General features: G+C 40.2%; 1 protein-coding gene across 1 annotated transcript in view; it reads left to right on the forward strand.

Moving 5' to 3' along the window:
- The first annotated feature begins 2,705 nt into the window (after nucleotides 1-2,705).
- SNAP23 (synaptosome associated protein 23) overlaps nucleotides 2,706-19,706 on the forward strand; it is a 36,604-nt gene continuing 19,603 nt past the window's right edge. The window contains exon 1 of the mRNA XM_068550119.1: nucleotides 2,706-2,795. The gene's annotated coding sequence lies outside the window, so the exon portion shown is untranslated. The remainder of the gene's footprint in view (nucleotides 2,796-19,706) is intronic.

Below are 19,706 nucleotides of genomic sequence, written 5' to 3' on the forward strand. Positions count from 1 at the left end.
GACGGTGCTGTGACCAGCCTCCCTCGTTTCTTTTTCATTCTTTTTGCTCTTTCTGGGCCTCCCTCTTGCTCCTACTCTCTTCCTAAGTCCCGACCATTCCCTTTAGGTAGTGGCAACAGTTGTGGCTAAATTTCCAACCACGCCTTCCTTGTAAAACTTATTGAAACTTAATGGAAGGTGCAAGAGCTTTAGAACAGACAGACCTCAGGTCAAATCTTGACCTAGGTACTAGTAATTTGTGATATTGGGAAAATTACAAGTTTTCTTGAACCTCACTTCACTCAGAGTTAAAATTAGGATACTGATATCTTATCTCTCAGGGTGTTGCTGGGAGTGAATGACAAAACATAGGTCAAGTGCCTGTCCATGAATGGTGCCTGTCACAAAGCAGATAATCCATCAACACCAATGATTATATTCTTATTAGTACCAATGTATTTATATTCATCATTAAAGTTAGCCCATAACCATTCCCTCAGGATCTTCTTTTAGTGACTGAAACTAGTCAGATAAACCAAGTTACATTAAAGTTGATAATGATGTGAATTTCCTATATGATTGAAAACTTCTAATAATATCTATGTTTAACAAGACCTTCAGTGCCTCAAATCACAGTAAGCAGCTCCCTCCATCTATGTGTAAATCCAGATTTGCTTCTAGAGGATTGAGGAACTTATTCCAATTCTGTATTTGTGACATCACAAGTCTTTGAAACACCAAGGTGCGGGGTATGCTGCCCATTCTCTCTTTTAAAGGCATGCAGTGTAAGAATTGCTTTACCCTATAATCTCAGGGCCATAGTCCAAGAGAAAGCTTGTAGAAGACCAAGGTCAGCTGTTGGTGAGCATCAAGGTAATCGTAGATCAGCGTTTTTCAACCTTGGCACTATTCACATTTTGGAAATAACACTTGTGCTGTTCTGTGCATTGCAGGATATGCAGCAGCAGCCTTGGACACTACATGCCTATAGTGCCCCCCTTATGACTCCCACCTCCCACACATACACACCTGTTGTCCTGATAGTCAAAAATATCTCCCAAAGGAAAAGAAAAAAAATCTCCAGACTTTGCCAAGCGTCCTCCGGGCAGCAAAAATATCCTTGGTTGAGAACCACAGCATTATATCAGCCACCATCCCAACCCTAAATGAACTCATTTTCTCCACTTCTACCCTCAAGAAGTGGTTACTGCTTAAGAAAGCCACGCAGGAGGGCAGAAACTGGTGAGTTCATTTTTTCCAATCTTATACAGGCCCTCAACACCACTTACCTGTCCTACTACTTTTTTCTGGTCAACTTGCTCCATCACTTTCTACAACAATATTCCAAATCGTCTCCACTTTTCTTAAAACTCCTAACTCTTTATCAGTAGGTGACCTTGTCTCCTACTTCACAGAGAAAACAGAGACCATCAGATGAGATGGTTAAGTTAAATTCTTTAACTTCCTGTTACTAAACATACAAACTTACAAATACTTCCTCTCATTAAAATTGAGGAGATATCTCCTCTATCTTGTTTCCAAGACCTTTCCTTCCAACAGTGCTTTAGATTGCCTCTGCTCTTACCCACTCAAGATCTTTACCTACTGACTAACCCTTCTCTTTAAAACAGTTTTTTCTCAGTTGTATCTTCCCTATCATGCTTAAGTTTCTCCTGTCTTAATTCTAATAACAACAAAAAAACAGAAACAAAAAACTTTGACCCCTTGTCATCCTCTTTCCAGCCTCCCTTCAAGACCAAACTCTCCAAAAGCATTCTACAATTTGTCCCCGTTTCTGCATCTCCTCTCTCTTCAAACTAGTACAATCTATCTTTCAACCTCATCATTTCACCACATAGCTTTCACTAAGATCACCAATGTTACTAAATTGAAAAGATATTTCTCAGGGTTCATCTTCCTTGACTCCTTAGGAACAGACAACTCCTTTGAAACTCTTTTATTTCCAGCACTATGCTTTATTCTTAGAGGTGCCTGGAACCGTTTCCGGACCTGCTTAAAACCCTTCAATATTTTCAGTGATCATGGTAAAGTGCAGGTTCACTAGTCCAAAAATGCAAGCTCTTCCAAGATCTGGCCATTGCCAACTTTTAAAGACTCATTCCCCCCTACACCGGAAGATATACGATGAACTTTAAGCCTCTAAATAGGATGAACTACAAGGAAATTTCCAGAAGGCGCTATGTTCTTCTTGGACTCTCCAGTGCCCACAGTCTGGAAATCTCTATCTCCCTCCCGGACTTCCGGGGGAACTCCTGCTTATCCTTCATGATTCAAAAGTCACTTCCTCCGGGAACCCTTCCAGATACCCCTAAGAATAAAAAGCTTAGTTCATCGTGCGCCAGCAGCGCCTCGGATTTTCTATATGTCAAGCATTATATTCGGTCCACCATAATTTGTTTACATATCTTTCTCTCAAATCTAGACAGAGGGCAGGGAAGGCATTCTATTCGCCTTCTTTTTCTCAGCATTCATCCCGCACAGTGCCTGGCACACTGTTTGCCCTCAGTAAATGTTTGCTGTATGAACACTTCCCACCTTCGCGAGGGACTCGAATTATCCAGTTAACCGGCGAGCCCCCGGCTCTCCGCCTGCGTGGCAAGGAGATTTAAAGCCTCCGCACAGTGATTGGCTCCAGCTGCAGGGGTGTGTCCGCGCCCGCCGCGCTGGGGAAGTGCGCAGGCGCGCAGGTCCGGCGAGCGCAGGCGCAAAAAAGGGTGCAGCTGGGGCGCAGCCTGGAGTCCGGCCTGCGGGTGTCCGAGCTGCCGCGGCCGGAGAGGAGTGGCCGGAACTGCTTGGTGAGTCTCCAGGAGTGGGGCTGAGGGAGCTGGCCGGGTGAAGATTGGGATCATAATTCCAAAGAGAAAGAGTATATAGTGACGGTTGAAAAGTTGGTGGCGTCGGGCTTAAGGGGAGGAGCGGGCGCTCTGGCCCCGACTGGGCAGGTCCGGCCCGGATCGAGGACGCGAGGTGCCTGGAGACTATCTAGGGGCCAGAGGAGGAAGGGTGGAGAGATGATGGTTCTCTGGACCCTTCCTTGAAAGCTAGCAGAGGTAAACTCCCGCTCCCTCACCTCCCACCCTCGCAGTGTTGCTGCGATCGGGATTAATAGACTGTATGGTGGCCACAGTGATCAGGTAACTCTGAACTAGTTGTTTGAAGAAGGTTTCTGAGGTTTATGGCATTGGAGAGTCCATGCTCTCCAGGAAAGTCCATTCTTACCTCGCGGCTTTACTGAAGACACACGAAGGAAAGGCTGGGTAAAAGATCGAATTCCACGGAGTAAGGGGGGCGGGGGGAAAGTCCTGGAAAGTGCTATTTTACCGGGGACTTTTTTTCATTGTTAGTCACCACAATGCTAGGTAAGGCAGATGGGAGTTAGAGGAAACCGCCAGTTGTCAAAGTTGGGAAAAGAAGATGAAAAAGGGGTAGTATTTTGCCTTTTGCTACTTGTCATCTACTTCGGGGAGGGGTGGGGGCTATTGGGAGAGGAGAGTTATGGACACTGGCAGCTTCTGACAGTGTTCCCTTTGCCTTGTGAAAATAATGTAGCTTCTTAGTAGCAGATATTTCGAGAACTGAGAGTGATATTACTCCATCTGCCCTGGTGCCCTTAAGACTGGTTTTCAGATGTCCGGGTGAAGTACTGCAGCTATGGCCAGATAGAAATGGTTCTCCCACTTTCTTGTCTTCCCTGGAAAATACCACACTTGAAATTCATGAGACATCATTAGCGAGAATACTTTGACATCTAATCTTAAAATATTTCATAGTAAAATTTTAAAATATTAATATTTCTGCCACCAGTAAAGTTGATGCCAAAGGCATCCAGTGATCACTGGTCATTCATTCCTTTGGCAAGAGGTAATGAGAAGAAACACATTCATATAAATATTAACAAATATTGATATTAGAAAAACCTCTTCTTACATTACCCTGCTCCTTTGACAGGTCATGTGAAAGTAAATAAAATGATCATATAACAACCTACAACTTAAATAGTTATCAGTGTTGCTAGGGTTCTTGTTTTAGGTGCTTGTGGTATGTGAGTATGCACTAGAAAATTGCTGTTATCTTAGTTCCAGAATAGGAATGACTTACTGTGCCATTATTTTCTTAAGAATATTATACTCTTTCCTACGAACAGTAGAATTTCTGTATGCACCTTAGTGTTTGTTTCTTTTACTCTAAATCAACTTAAGCAACAAGCTCACTGAACTAAAGGTCACATCTCTTCTAATCATTCAGGACACAACCTTGAACCAAGAGGAGAGCAAACAAACAGGTCCTGTTGCTCATGGGACAGCTATGGTACTTCACTTGGCATGAACCATACCACCATCATAAATTATGCATTTTAGAAGATCATCTGTGTTACTATTTTACATCAAATTTTAATAGACTTTCCTTTAAATATTACCCTCTTCCAAAGTGATAATCTGTGAAATCATGGATTTGCTATATTTTATAACTTTTTCTAGTACATATTATAATAAATACATAAGTATTAAGTGCATAAGTATTGCTTGTATAACAACTAAAATAATTTCTTGTTCTTGCTCTGCACTTTGGAAAATACTGCTTTGGGCCTAATCTACTCATTTTTAAGAGAAAGTGAAGATTGGACTACCTAAACTCTAAGGCCAGTGGACTCCAAAATTCTGTGAGCCTTGTGATGATGGCCTTCATTATTGTGACACAGTTCTAACAAACTTACTTATCTGGTTTCACCAGATGAAAGTAGACTAGAATAGCAGAAGTGAAAAAAAGGATGTGTGCTCTTTGACATTTTTGTGAAATCAGCTGCCTTTTGTTTTGTTTCCTCTGAATTAAGGTGCTTTGTTTTCCTCCTGTGTGTTCCTCTGTCTTAAATATTCTGGAAATCTGTTTTTTAACTGTGTTTGTACTCTGCGTTATGTATATGTTAACATTTATAATATATGATGTTGCTTGCATCTAAGAGTGCTGAACTTTTTATTCCAGTGCCATATTTTGTTTCCAGGTCTGTAGATTGACAGAAAAGTAGATGACAAGGACTGGTTTTTTCTTTGTCTTGGGCGGGTAGAGGCTTGGAACAGATGGATCCAGTGCCTCTAACAATTGGAGGAAGTGGATTGTGGAGCCAGGAAACAGCATCTACTGTTCTTTTTGTAATATTGGGGGGTGGAGATGGGATTCCATTTGCAGTCTTTTAAGTTACTGACATTTTGGTTTTGATTTCAGTTTAGGTTGAATTGCTACTAAAATATTTAAATCACTGTTCACTATGTTTTTCTGGAATTCCCTCATCTTAAAATCTTAACATTTAACAAGGTTTGACAATTGAGATTACCTTTAGGCTGCCTCTTGATACTTTTAAAATAAAATCCAAACTTCTTGGCATAGGATATAAGCCCTTCATAACCTCTCTCCTACCTGCCTTTTAAAGCCATCCTGCCCCCTCTGTACACAGGCACACACATACACACGTTATATTCCTGCATGACTACGTTGTGGCACTTCTTTTTTTTTCCTTTTGGCGGTGCGGTGTAGCTCATGGGGTCTTAGTTCCCTGACCAGGGATAGAACCCAGGCCCCAGCAGTGAAAGCACTGAATCCTAACCACTGGACCACCAGGGAATTCCCTGTGGCACTTCTTTAATAGTCTAAAATCACAATTTTTTTAGAGTTGATTGTGCTTTGATTCCCAAATCACAATCTTGAGAGGTGTTTAATAATTATTATGAAAAATTATAATAGTTTTAGTGAGCATTACATTCTAGCAGGGTTCTAAATGCTTTGTATAAATTAACTCAATCCTTATAACAACACTTGAAGTAAGCATTATATTCTTATTTAATGAGAAAACTGAAGAACAGAGAAGTTAAGTAAGCAGTAGTCATGATTTGAAACCATTATGCCTCCAAATACTGGCCACTTAACCACTACACCGTATTACTTTTTGTATAAACAAGAATGCCATTCAATATGCTGTGAGAGATATTCCTTTCCAGGGATCTGAATGCTTATGTTTTCTGCCTGTGGCACCTGACTCCTCATATCAGAATATTTGAGAAGCTTACCAGAAAGCGTCTAAGTAAACTTGGAATTAGGGCCAAAATACTTGGGTGGTTTAGGTGAATATTTCTCTCAGGCAAGGTAAAGCCATGCCAGTCCTCCCCACCTCACACTTGGTATTTCCCTGGCAGATACCATACTTAGGTCTGCCAGACTGCGTCTCTCTCTTCCCTGGGGAATGACTGCTGCATTCTTGAGCCTCCTTCTTATCTTTCATATAGATCATCCCTTTTCTGTTCTCACGGCCTTTCCTTTAGACATGGTCAATATAATTAATTATAATCACACCTAGATCTTCCTCCCCAGGATTATATCCTGGTCACTTAGAGTAGAATTGCAGAAGTTCCAAGACTGAGCAGGACTTGAAAACTAGGTGTTGGACATCAAGCAATTAAGTTATAATAGGTGCTTCTGTAAAACTGAAGTGTAATTTTGATCTTTTTGGTTAGTGATCTTTAGTGGTACCTTCTCCCTCAGTAGTATGATTTCTGTCTTGATTCATGTGCTTCAGCGGTCTTTGAAACCAATGTATTTAATAGGTATGATTCAGAGGTGTACTTCTTACATTTGCATAGCTTTGGGGCCTTGGTATAAGAATTGCTAAAGTTGTTCCTATAGGGGGAATTAGAAGGAAGAAATGAACCCTAACGTAAATAAGACTCTCATCTCATCTAAATGCTTTCAGGAAGAATTAAATTTCCTAATCAGAGCGTGTATTCTTTTTGGCCTAACCTAGAATCTTCAGAGTGTTTTGGAATACCATGTATCTGTACTTTGTGAGTATAAGTGTGAACATTTTTTCTTCCTTCCTTTCTTCTTTGTGTGTGAACACTTAATGTTCCATATTAAAAATGGAATCTATGAATGAAATATATTTCTAAAGAGAAACTAAATTCTTTTATGCAGTAAGTGATGGTTCATATCTGAATTTCTACTTCGTTCTCTGTAATCCTTTTTTCTATTCTTTCCATTTATTCTCCATTACTCATGTTTAAGAGTCTTAAAAAAAGAGCTGCTTAGGTGTATTGTGCATATACTAGTACTTTATTAGGTGCCTGGAATGGCACCTAATAACTCACAACATGAGATACCACGTGTGAGGTAGGGATGATTGGCAAGGCTTCCAATAGCCTGAATAAAATATTCACCCCAACCATCCAAGTATTTTGGCTCTGCTTCTAAGTTTACCTGGAAACTTTCTGATTAGCTTCTCAAACATTTTGATACCAGGAGTCAGATGCCACGGAGAACGTTAACAAATAACATGAGCGAAAATGCGCAGTTCATTAGTAATTGTGATTTCATGAGTCTTTGCTCTGTGCTAGGCACTGTGCTAAGCACTTTATCTACCTTAACTAATTTTATTTCTGAAACAGCCCTGAGAGGAAGAACTGTAATCCTAACGAATGAGGAAACTGAGACTTGAATATGTTAAGTAAATTGTACCAGGGCTAGGATGAACTCAGGATCGATCTGACCTCAGAGTCTGTGTTATGAACCACTACATTATGCTCATTCAACATAATTTATTAAATTATCTCACCTTATCTGGATGTAGAAGGTTTAGTCACAGGAGAATTATAACTGAAATCATATTCAACCCAACTAGGCCTTGACAGTATTTCAGATGGTCTTAGCCTCAGGCTACGAAGAGGATAGTCTTGTAGAGAGGCAGAATTTATGTGCATAAAACAATTAGAAAACTTAAGTGAAAAGGAAAGCTGTGTATATTTGGAGGCAGGTAGCATAAAATAAACATTGCAAAAGAAACAAAGGTAATTTTCTTGGCATCAAAATATGTTCCCTTACTTGATAGTAGATGCTTGAAAAATGTTTGTGGAATGTATTGAGAGAGATGAATTCTAGGACCAGGGTTCCTTTCTTCCACACCTTCAGACTAGGTGGGCTGCTGACTCCTCCTTGCTCTCTGTCAGCAAAAGGAAGTGTTCAGCTCCCTTGGGGAGGTCACCATAGCTACATGGTAGTTTTTACCAATTCTCTTCTGACAGCCCTGGCCTATAGTTTTCCTCTTCAGCTGGACCTCGGTCTCGCTTGCCCTCGTATGACCACACTCCTCTGCTTTCTCTTTCTCAGCTACCATCAAGTCTGTTCCAAGAAGTATACCCCACCCCTGCCACTTTTCCTGTAACGACTGTGTAAAGGAAGCCTCAGAGTTGCATTTTATTCTATTAGCATAAAAAAGTTGGACTAGATGATCTCTGAGGTTTATTTCTCTTTAGAGATAATTCTCTGAGATGAGAATTAAACGGAAACTTTGTTCACACATAATTGGTTAATTAAGCAGAAATTTCTGTAGGCTGGTGTTTTCCAAATGGTGTTCCATGGAACCCTGGGTTCCTTGGGATTAATAGAAGTATTCTTGGAAGGATTTTATGGTCATCTGCGTTTGAGTGGGATAGACAACGGTGAATATACTTCTTCACTGCTTTAGAACTTCTGATTTCCAGCCAAGAATTTAATAAGCCAACCAGTCTATAATGTGAGGATAAACATCAAAACTAGGAGGGGATGGGAAGGTGTAAGAGCTAAATATCTTCATTGTAGAAAGTCAGTGGATGATACCCAAAATTGGCAAATATCAAGAAACAACACTATAAGCATGATTTAGAAGTTGGGAGTTAAACACTAAAATAACTAATACTGTTGAAAATTTTGCCTCTGGGGTCCTGGGAGCAGGAGTTGGTTTGGGGGAAGAGGAAGGTCAGGGGAACTGCTATTTATTGGTGTAGAACTGTTCGACATCTCAAACCATGTATATGTATTTGATCAAAATTAAATATGGAAGAATATCACATCTTCAAAAATAAATTTTAATGGCTGAATAACATTCCATCATGTAGTTATACCATAATTTTTCAGTCAAATCTCTATCACTGGTTATTTAGACCACTTCAATGTTTTTAACACTATAAATAATACTGGGACTAATGTATTTTTGCCTATATCTGTGATTTTCTTCTAAATTGATAAAAGTGGGAAAGGCCAAAGAATAGGGATATTTAAATTTTTCTTGTATGTATTGCATTATCTTTTGAGAGTTTTGATTTTTTTTAAATCAGCATTTTATTTTCTTAAATAGTGGTCAAGTAAACTTTAATTGTATAGGAGTAAGAATTGAAATGCCCATAGATAACCTGGGCTTGAAGAATACTATTATATCAATTTTTCTTTTGTCATTGGAGCTTGCAACATTTTTTATCTTTTAGAGTTTTTTATTATCAATCAAAGGTTTGTAGTTATAGCATAGACTTTTGCTGTTAACAAAGTTCTAGAGTGTTCCGAAATCTGTCTACAAAACCAGTGTATGTTTTCTAATGTTAAAGTGATTTTTACAGAAAATTTAGAAAATACATTATTGTATAAGGCAAATAAAAATCACCTGTAAAGGGCTTCCCTGGTGGTGCAGTGGGTAAGAATCTGCCTGCCAACGCAAGGGACACAGGTTCGAGCCCTGGTTGGGGAAGATCCCACATGCCGCGGAGCAACTAAGCCCATGAGCCACAACTACTGAAACCTGCGTGCCTAGAGCCTGTGCTCTGCAACAAGAGAAGCCACTGCAATGAGAAGCCCGCGCGCTGCAACGAAGAGTAGCCCCTGCTCGCCGCAACTAGAGAAAGCCCGCGTGCAGCAACAAAGACCCAACACAGTAAAAAATAAATTAAAAAAATAAATAAATTTATTTTTTAAAAAATCACCTGTAAAATTTTTTAAACATTTTTATTCCATGTAATTTAAGATAGGGTGGACCTTTACATTTTTGGCCTTTAGTTTTTAAACTGTACATAGTCTTTTACGTAGCCTTAAGATTTATTGATGAGAATTATAGTGTTTAACCTTGTATAATGACCATTTTAAGTCTTTTCCAAAAAGTCAGTGTTTTCAGATATACTAACATATAAATAATGAACTTGTTGCCTTATTTAGGTTTCACTTTCTCTTGCACACTTATTAATAATAGCCAGGAGTACCAGTTTAAAAAAAATAATTTTCTCTCATTACAAGAAAGAAAACTTGGAATTTTTTCCCTTTTAAAAATACAGAAAGGCATGTTTACAGAATTCCAAGAAGTTGGAATGAAGAAGTTATTGAAGAAGGGCATCAGGTGTATTTCTTAATGTGGTTGTTCTACCCTATTTTCCACCACCATTTTTCTTCCTGGAGAAGAAATGTGATTCATTTAATGTAAAATATGTTTTTTATTTCAGTGGTGCCTACTCTATAACTACTATCATTTATTTTAACTAAATCTCTAACTTAGATTTTACACTGTGGCAGAAAATAGTTTGTTTAGCATAAGAAAAGCTACAAAGTTAATGTTTTCCTTCCTATCTTCCTTTTAATTCTTACTCATACTTTCTTTTCTTTTACTTGACTATTCTTTCTCCAACCTTAAGTCTTTTTTTTTGTTTTTTATTGAAAAACTGAGAGATATTATTGAGATACTATTAACATAACTTAAAATTCCCCATTTTAAAGTATGCCATTTAGTGGCTTTTATCATATTCATAAGGCTGTGCAGCCATCACCACTAATTCCAGAACATTTCCATCACCCCAAAACAACCCCATATCTATTGGTAGTCAGTCCTACGTCCCCCTAACCGTGGCAACCACTAATCTACTTTCTGCCTTTATGGATTTATCTCTCCTGGACATTTCATATAAATAGCATCATACAATATGCGGCCTTTTGTATCTGGCTTTGTTCACTAAGAATAATGCTTCCAAGGCTCATACATGTTGTAGCATGTAAACTTCCTTTCTGTGGCTGAATGATACTCCATTGTATGGACGTTTGAGTTTTTTGTTTGTTTTTTAATAAATTTATTTATTTATTTATTTATTTTTGGCTGCGTTGGGTCTTCATTGCTGTGCGTGGGCTTTCTCTAGTTGCGGCGAGCGGGGTCTACTCTTCATTGTGGTGCGCAGGCTTCTCCTTGTGGTGGCTTCTCTTGTTGCGGAGCACGGGCTCTAGACGTGCAGGCTTCAGTAGTTGTGGCACGTGGGCTCAGTAGTTGTGGCTCGTGGGCTCTAGAGCGCAGACTCAGTAGTTGTGGCGCACGGGCTTAGTTGCTCCGCGGCATGTGGGATCTTCTCAGACCAGGGATTAAACCCGTGTCCCCTGCATTGGCAGGCAGATTCCTAACCTCTCCACCACCAGGGAAGTCCCAAGTTTTTTGTTTTTTGTTTTTTTTGTTTTTTTTTTAATTTTTGGCTGCATTGGGTCTTTGTTGCTGTGCGCGGGCTTCCTCTAGTTGTGGCGAGTAGGGGCTACTCTTTGTTGGGGTGCGCAGGCTTCTCCTTGCGGTGGCTTCTCTTGATGTGGAGCACAGGCTCTAGGCATGTGGGCTTCAGTAGTTGTGGCACGTGGGCTCAGTAGTTGTGGCACGTGGCACACAGGCTCAGTAGTTGTGGCTCACGGGCTCTAGAGCGCAGGCTCAGTAGTTGTGGTGCATGGGCTTAGTTGCTCCACAGCATGTGGGATCTTCCTGGACCAGGGATCGAACCCATGTCCCCTGCATTGGCAGGCGGATTCTTACCCACTGTGCCACCAGGGAAGTCCTGGACATTTGAGTTTTTCCCTACTTCTTTTTAAATTGAAGTATAGTTGATTTACTATACTGTGTTAGTTTTGAGTGTACAAGCATAGTGGTTCAGTTATTTATTTTTTTTTAGATTATATTCCATTATAGGTTATTACAAGATATTGAGTATAATTCCCTGTGCTATATAGTAAATCCTCATTGCTTATCTATTTTATGTATAGTAGTTTGTATCTGTTAATCCCATACTCCTAATTTGTTCCTTCCCACCTCCCCTTTGGTAAGCATACGTTTGTTTTCTATGTCTGTGAGTCTGTCTCTATTTTGTATATAGATTCATTTGTATTATTTTTTAGATTCTACATGTAAGTGATATCATATAGTATTTGTCTTTGTCTGACTGATTTCACTAAGCATAATATTCTCTAGGTTTATCCATGTTGCTACAGATGGCAATATTTCATTCTTTTTTATAGCTGAGTAATATTCTATTGTGTATATATATATACCACATTTTCTTTATCCATTCCTCTGTCAGTGGACATTTAGGTTGCTTCCATGTCTTGCCTGTTGTAAATAGTGCTGCAATGAACATTGGGGTGCATGTATCTTTTTGAATTAGAGTTTTCGTTTTTTTCCAGATACATACCCAGGAGTGGGGTTGCTGGATCGTATGGTAGCTCTATTTTTAGTTTTTTAAGGAAGCTCCATACTGTTTTCCACGATGGCTGCACCAATTTACATTCCCACCAACAGTGTAGGAGGGTTCCCTTTTCCCCACACCCTCTCTAGCATTTATTATTTATAGACTTTTTTTTTTTTTTTAAACTTCTTAAATGTATTTATTTATTTTATTTATTTTTTTTGGCTGTGTTGGGTCTTCGTTTCTGTGCGAGGGCTTTCTTTAGTTGTGGCGAGCGGGGGCCACTCTTCATCGCGGTGCGCAGGCCTCTCACTGTCGCGGCCTCTCTTGTTGCGGAGCACAGGCTCCAGACGCGCAGGCTCAGTAGTTGTGGCTCACGGGCCCAGTTGCTCCACGGCATGTGGGATCTTCCCAGACCAGGGCTCGAACCCATGTCCCCTGCATTGGCAGGCAGATTCTCAACCACTGCGCCACCAGGGAAGCCCCCTATTTATAGACTTTTTGATGATGGCCACTCTGACCAGTGTGAAGTGATACCTCATTGTAGTTTCAATTTGCATTTCTCTAATAGTCAGTGATGTTGAGCATCTTTTCATGTGCCTGTTGGCCATATGTATGTCTTCTTTGGGGAAATGTCTATTTAGATATTCTGCCCTTTTGTTTTTTCAATATTTATTTGTTTGGCTGCATCAGGTATTAGTTGCAGCACATAGAATCTTCCTTGCACTGTGTGGGATCTTTCGTTGAGGCATGTGGGCTTCTTTCTAGTTGTGGTGCACAGGCTCAGTAGTTGCGACGTATGGGCTGTCTGGTTGTGGCACACAGGCTCTAGAGTGCATGGGCTTAGTTGCCCCGCAGCATGTGAGATCTTAGTTCCCCAACCAGGGATCGAACCCACATCCCCTGCATTGGAAGGCGGATTCTTAACCCCTGGGCCACCAGGGAAGTCCCTTCTGCCCTTTTTTTTTTTTTTTTAATTTATTTGGTTGCACTGGCTCTCAGTTGCAGCAGGCGGGCTCCTTAGTTGCAGCATGCGCACTGTTAGTTGCGGCATGTATGTGGGATCTAGTTCCCTGAGCAGGGATCAAACCCTGGGCCCCCTGCATTGGGAGCGTGGAGTCTTTTTTTTTATTATTATTATTTTAATTAATTTATTTTATTTGTTTATTTTTGGCTGCATTGGGTCTTCGTTGCTGTGCATCGGCTTTCTCTAGTTGCGGTGGGTGGGGACTATTCTTTGTTGTGGTGCATGGGCTTCTCATTGTGGTGGCTTCTCTTGTTGCGGAGCGTGGACTCTAGGTGCGTGGGCTTCAGTAGTTGTGGCACGCAGAGGGAGTGCCGAGTCTTAACCACTGTGCCACCAGGGAAGTCCCTGCCCATTTTCTAATTGGGTGGGTTTTTTTTGTTTTATTTTAATTTTTATTTATTTATTTATTTATTTATTTATTTTGGCTGTGTTCGGTCTTCGTTTCTGTGCGAGGGCTTTCTCTAGTTGAGGCGAGTGGGGGCCACTCTTCATCGCGGTGCGTGGGCCTCTCACTGTCGCGGCTTCTCGTTGTGGAGCACAGGCTCCAGACGCGCAGGCTCAGTAGTTGTGGCTCACGGGTCTAGTTGCTCCGTGACATGTGGGATCTTCCCAGACCAGGGCTCGAACCCGTGTCCCCTGCATTGGCAGGCAGATTCTCAACCACTGTGCCACCAGGGAAGCCCCAACTGGGTTGTTTTTTGTTGTTGTTATTGAGTTGTATGTTCTGTTTGTTCTGACTGGGTTATTTCCATTATTCTATCTTACAGATCACTTACTTTTGTGTCATTTAGTCAGCTATTCATTGCTTCCAGATTGCTTTTTATCTCAGCAATTGAATTATCTGTTTTTGACTGGTTCATTTTTATAGTTTCTAGATCTTTGTAACAGTGACCTGCATTTCTATTGATAATCTTTCTTAATTCAATTAGCATTTTTATTACCACCTTTGAACTCAGGATCTGCAAGGATGGGGCAGCTACCAGTGCAAGGCTCTCTTCTCCCTGATTGTTGGCAGGCCAGCACATGTGCACTCCTCTCAAGTAGAGTCTATTCTTCTGCAGCCCTTCATTCTGTCATAGTGGTTCTCCCAGCAGCCAACAGGGCTTTTCTCCTTTGCGCAGGACCCCAGGACTGGGATGTCCAGATTGTTGCTTGACCTGCTTGTTCCCCAGGGTGAGAGTCTGCCCGTGCAGGCCTTCTCTTCCTTCCAGATCCCTCCCAAGGTTGCAGATCCTGACCTGAAGCCTTTTTTCTATCCTACTCCGTTACATGGAGATCTCTCTTGTAGCTTTGGTTGTATAGGAGTTCTTCTGTCAGTTTCCAGCAGTTTTCCCTGAGAATTGTTCCACTTGTAGATGTGTTTTTGATGTGTTTGTTGGGGAGGGTGAGCTCCACGTCATGCTACTCTGCCATCTTCATCCCCCTCTCAGTTTTTTCCTTCTTTTTGACTCTTACGAATAATGCTGCTTTAACATTGGTGTACAAGTTTTTGTGTGGACATACGTTTTCATTTCTAATATATGTAGGACTGAAATTGCTAGATCCCATGGTAGTTCTGTGTTTAACTTTTTGAAGCCTAAGTTGTTCTTGTCCTGTGTCGTTAGCCTCTATCTATGTTTTTCCTCCATTAGGTACGAGAATTGTAACAGGGAGAATATCATCCATTAGTACTTGTTTGTATATTAAAAAACAAAAACTTTTATCTGAAACAGTGGTTTTCAACCTTGGCCACACATGGAAATCACCTGGAGAGTTTTAAAACTGACTGATGCCTGGCTCCCACCCGCAGAGATTCTTATTTAATTAGTGTGGGCTGCAGCCTTGGCCTCCAAATTTATAAAGGCTCATCAGGTGATTATAACGTGTAGCCAAAGCTGGGAATCACTGCTCTAAAATGTGCTTTAAGCATGGAGTTAGACTTGCAACTTGAAAAACAGAAGGCAGGTGTTGCAGGAAAGAAAGTGGGACTCGAGAGGATGGTCATGTCCCAGCTCTCAGGTGAGTCGCTGGGAGGGCCGGAGTGTGGGTTCTTGGCTTGGCGTAGGAAAGAATTCAAGAGCGCCACAGTAAAGTGAAAGAAGGTTTATTCAGGGAGAGATACACACTCCATAGACAGAGTGTGGGCCATCTCAGAAGGCGAGGGCCCCAAGGTACGGGGTTGTCAATTTTTATAGGGGTGGGTAATTTCATAGGCTAATGAGTGGGAAGATTATTCCAGCTATTTTGAGGAAGGGGCAGGGATTTCCAGGAATTGGGCCACCACCCACTTTTTGGCCTTTTATGGTTGGCCTCGGAACTGTCATGGCGCCTGTGGATGTGTCATTTAGCTTGCTGATGTATTATGATGAGCGTATACTGAGGCCCAAGGTCTAGTGGAAGTCGACTCTTCCGCCATCTTGGACCTAACCAGTTTATGTAGCCAGTTTATGTTGTGTCCTCAGTGGCAATGCCATTCTTTTAAAGGTTGTGCCCAGCCCCCTTCCTGTCTCACAGGGACTTCATGGGTATACAGGTTGACCCTTGAACAAGGTGGGTTTAAACTGGGTGGATACACTTACACGCAGATTTTTTTTTTTTCCGATAAATACCTACTACAGTACTAACGTAACCCCTGCATTGTTCAAGGGTCAACTGTACTTTTCTTTGGGCAAAACTGCTACAGATTTGAATGACTTGATAATGTGGTTCTCTGCTCTCCATCTAATATGCATAATAGTAATTGAAAACACATGCTCTAGAGCAATCTTCCTGGGTTTCATCCTGGCTCTACTTGCAAAAGTTGCTTAACCTCACTGTTCCTTAGTTTGTACATCTGTAAAATGTGGGACTAAACAGTGTTTGCTAGGGTTGAATGTGTGTATGTCCTCCCCTCCAAAATTCATATGTTAACATCGTAATGCTGGATGTGATGGTGTTAGTAGGTAGAGTCTTTGGGTGGTGCTTAAACCATGAGGGTGAAACCCTCATTAATGGGATTAGTCTCTTATAAAAGAGACACCAGAGAGCTCCTAGCCCCTCCCACCATGTGAGGGTGCTTTAAATCATAAAGAGGGCCCTTACAAGAACTTTTAAAATACCCAGTCTGTGGTATTTTGTTATTGAAGCCTTAATGGACTAAGACAGTGTTGTAAGGATTAATGAATGTGTGTGTGTATTTATATTTTTTTAATATTTCTTTGAAGAGTGTCTTGCATGTATAATGCTTTATAAATATCAACTATTGTAGTTAGAGTCCTCTCAATCCCCTTCCCACTATCTAGACTTTCAAAATGGTGAGTAAAGATTATTAAAAAGTTAGCTGCCATTTAAAATATTTTTTGTATATTTTTAAATTTTTTCATAATAAAAAGTTGAGAAAGTAGCATAATGACCCTCCATGTATTATTCACCCAGCTTCAGCAATCATGGCCATTCTTTGCATCCTCTATACTCCCACCCATTTCCCCACATTTGTTGTTTGTTTGTTTGTTTTTTCACCACATAGCATATGGGATCTTAGCTCCCCGGCCAGGGATCGGACCTGCTCCCCCTGCAGTGGAAGTGTGGAATCTTAACCACTGGACCACCAGGGAAGTCCCAACTTCTAATTATTTTAAAGCAAATCCCACAGACTTTCATTTATTTATTAATTTATGTATTTATTTTAGGTTGCACCAGGTCTTAGATGCGGCCAGCAGGCTCCTTAGTTGTGGCATGCGAACTCTTAGTTGTGGCACGCATGTGGGATCTAGTTCCCTGACCAGGGATCGAACCCGGGCCCCCTGCATTGGGAGCGCGGAGTCTTAACTGCTGCGCCAACTGGGAAGTCCCAGACTTTCATTTCAGTGGCTTCTCATTTCATACATTTTCTTTGAATCCCTGAGGGAGCTGAATGTCATTAGAAAAGTTAGAGAACAAGAATACACTGGAGGTGAGGGGCTATGACAGAAGAATGACTGTACTCCAGGATGGAGCTGTTGTTAATTCTCAATTACAGCTACGTTCTCTGCTTCTTTATGGGATCCTCTTTTATCCATTTCTTAGTATTTTGCCATGAAAGTACTAAGAACTTATTCAGACTCCATTAGAGCCCACTCCTGCCACATCATGTGAAGTATGTTTCCCAGCCAAACCGTAGCAAGGGCCTTTTCTCTAAACAACTTTTAGCAGTTTAGGACAAATTTTTCCACTGTATTATTTCTATACTTTTATGGTTGGGGTGGGTGATCATCAATTAGTGGACAGAAATGTTTCCACAGATTTACACTTACTGTGAATATGTGCCAACTGGAAGATCTGTCTCAGGAAAGGCTAAGAATTGATATTATGCTTATGAATTAGGGTCTAGAATTTATTCCTTGTCCTTGTTTTCTCCAATCTTATAAATCTCTTTTCTTGGTTGTCATAAACTATCATATTTTACAATAAAAATAAATGTATGAAATTTAAAAGTAGTACATTACAAACTATTTGGAAAAAGAAGAAAAATCACTCTTAATTCTACTGTACCACAACAGCCATTGGTAATATTTTGATGATTCCCTTCCAGACTTTTTCCTACCCATATTTTAACCCTCCGGTAATTATAGCACATATTTAATTTTTTTTTTAAGTCTCCTTTGTTCACTGTATAACATACTAACCTTCATAACCTAATAAGCCCTTTTGTGGTTTGTGTTTGCCGGCTTTAGCCAGAATAAAAGAATCATTTAATTTTTTTAAGTCTTTAATTTTTTAGACATGCAAAGCTATATATATTTGTCTAGATTAGTAGCTATCAACCGGAAACTTGGTTTAGTTCTCCATCCTGATGGATTTTTTTTTTTTTTTTTTTTTTTTTTTTTTGGTAACAAGCAGTGAAGTTTAATTAACCAGTACTGAGAGGTAACCTTCATGGACCAGTATCACTTCCATGAGCTGATTGATTACGTGGGAGAACCACAGGCCTCATGACTGGCATGAAAATCGTATAGCCTATACAGTATCATCAACTTTCATATTCAAATTTAGTCTTCAGATGGAACAGTTCATATTTAGTAGCAATTATTTTCAGTTGCATTTACATTGATATCACTCATATTAAACATTGTTACTTTACTTTTGTTTTGCCTACTATTTCTGCTTCCCTAATGATACTGAAATAATGGCTGACACTTGAATACCAGCTATGCTCCAGGCACTTTGTGTGGATCATCTTTTTTAATCTTCACCAAAAAAGCCTTTGAAATAGATCTGTTATCTCTATCTTACAAATGCAGACACTGAACTTTAGTGGGGATAGGTAGCTTGCCCTGGGTCACACAACAAATACAGTTTTGGGGCCAGAATTTGGATGCTGGAGCTCCCACTACTAACCACCGTGCTAGCCTGCTCTGAACAGAAGTTTCTGCTTGTTGTAAATACATTAGTTACCATGAAAGTCTAATCAAAATATGCCAAAGAGAATTGCAAATTTTATCAAACTGTTAAAGAGTACAGTGATAACTGTATGAGTGTAACTCATAGAGCAACTTACATCGTGATTAACTACGTCTTAAGAGAAGGAATAGGCAGGAAACTAATGGTAGAATAATTTAATGCAAAATCCTTGCTTTCCAGTATAAACTGAGTTAATACTTTATAACATCATTCTTATATTGGTCTTGTCAGGAACCAGTGATTTAAAGTGCTATTTCTTCATTACTTCCTGAGTATCCCTCCATTTTTATCAATGAAGACATGTGGATCTCCTGTTGATTAAGTTCTGAGTCCTTTTTACTTTGTATTCTTTCTTTCCAGTAGTATTATTTTCGTTTTCTAAATTAATGTAGATATTTTTCAGGTTCTAAATTATTATAAAACAGATGAAAACCATGATTGCTCTGGTCTTTCTAGTTCTTCCTTCAGTTTAACCATCTTTGAGTCTGTGGAAGAGATAAGATTTCATGGTATTACTATAGAAAGTATCTGAAATTTTGAAATGAGCCATCAGGTAGAGTGCTTAGCCTATATTCTTATATTCAACAGTTCTCATATCTTATTAAGGGGCGGTACATCCAACAGTAAGACTATTTACGAGACCGTGAGATAGCCTTGGTTTCAGAGTTGATCCAGCCTTGAATAATAAATCTGCTCTTTACTCAGTCACCTTGGGCAAATTACTTACTTAAACTGAGCCTTAGTTTCCCCACCTATAAAGTGGTATAACAGACATAATGACATATATAAATAACTTAGATGGGTATATGATACATAGTACATGCTCAGTGAACATTTCTTCCTCCCCTCTCCCCCCAAGGTTTATAACAGAAAAGAAATTAAGAAAGATAAACTAGGAGTCTGTTAGTAAGCCCAAGTGAACCATAGTAAGGGAAATAGGGTGTAAAAGCACTGAGAAAAATCTTGCATTTTCATCTCAAAGGCACACATATAGCGTAAGTTCCCAGGAGCATTGGGAAAAT

This window comes from Eschrichtius robustus, chromosome 1 (assembly GCF_028021215.1).
Source record: "Eschrichtius robustus isolate mEscRob2 chromosome 1, mEscRob2.pri, whole genome shotgun sequence".
NCBI classification, from domain to species: domain Eukaryota; kingdom Metazoa; phylum Chordata; class Mammalia; order Artiodactyla; family Eschrichtiidae; genus Eschrichtius; species Eschrichtius robustus.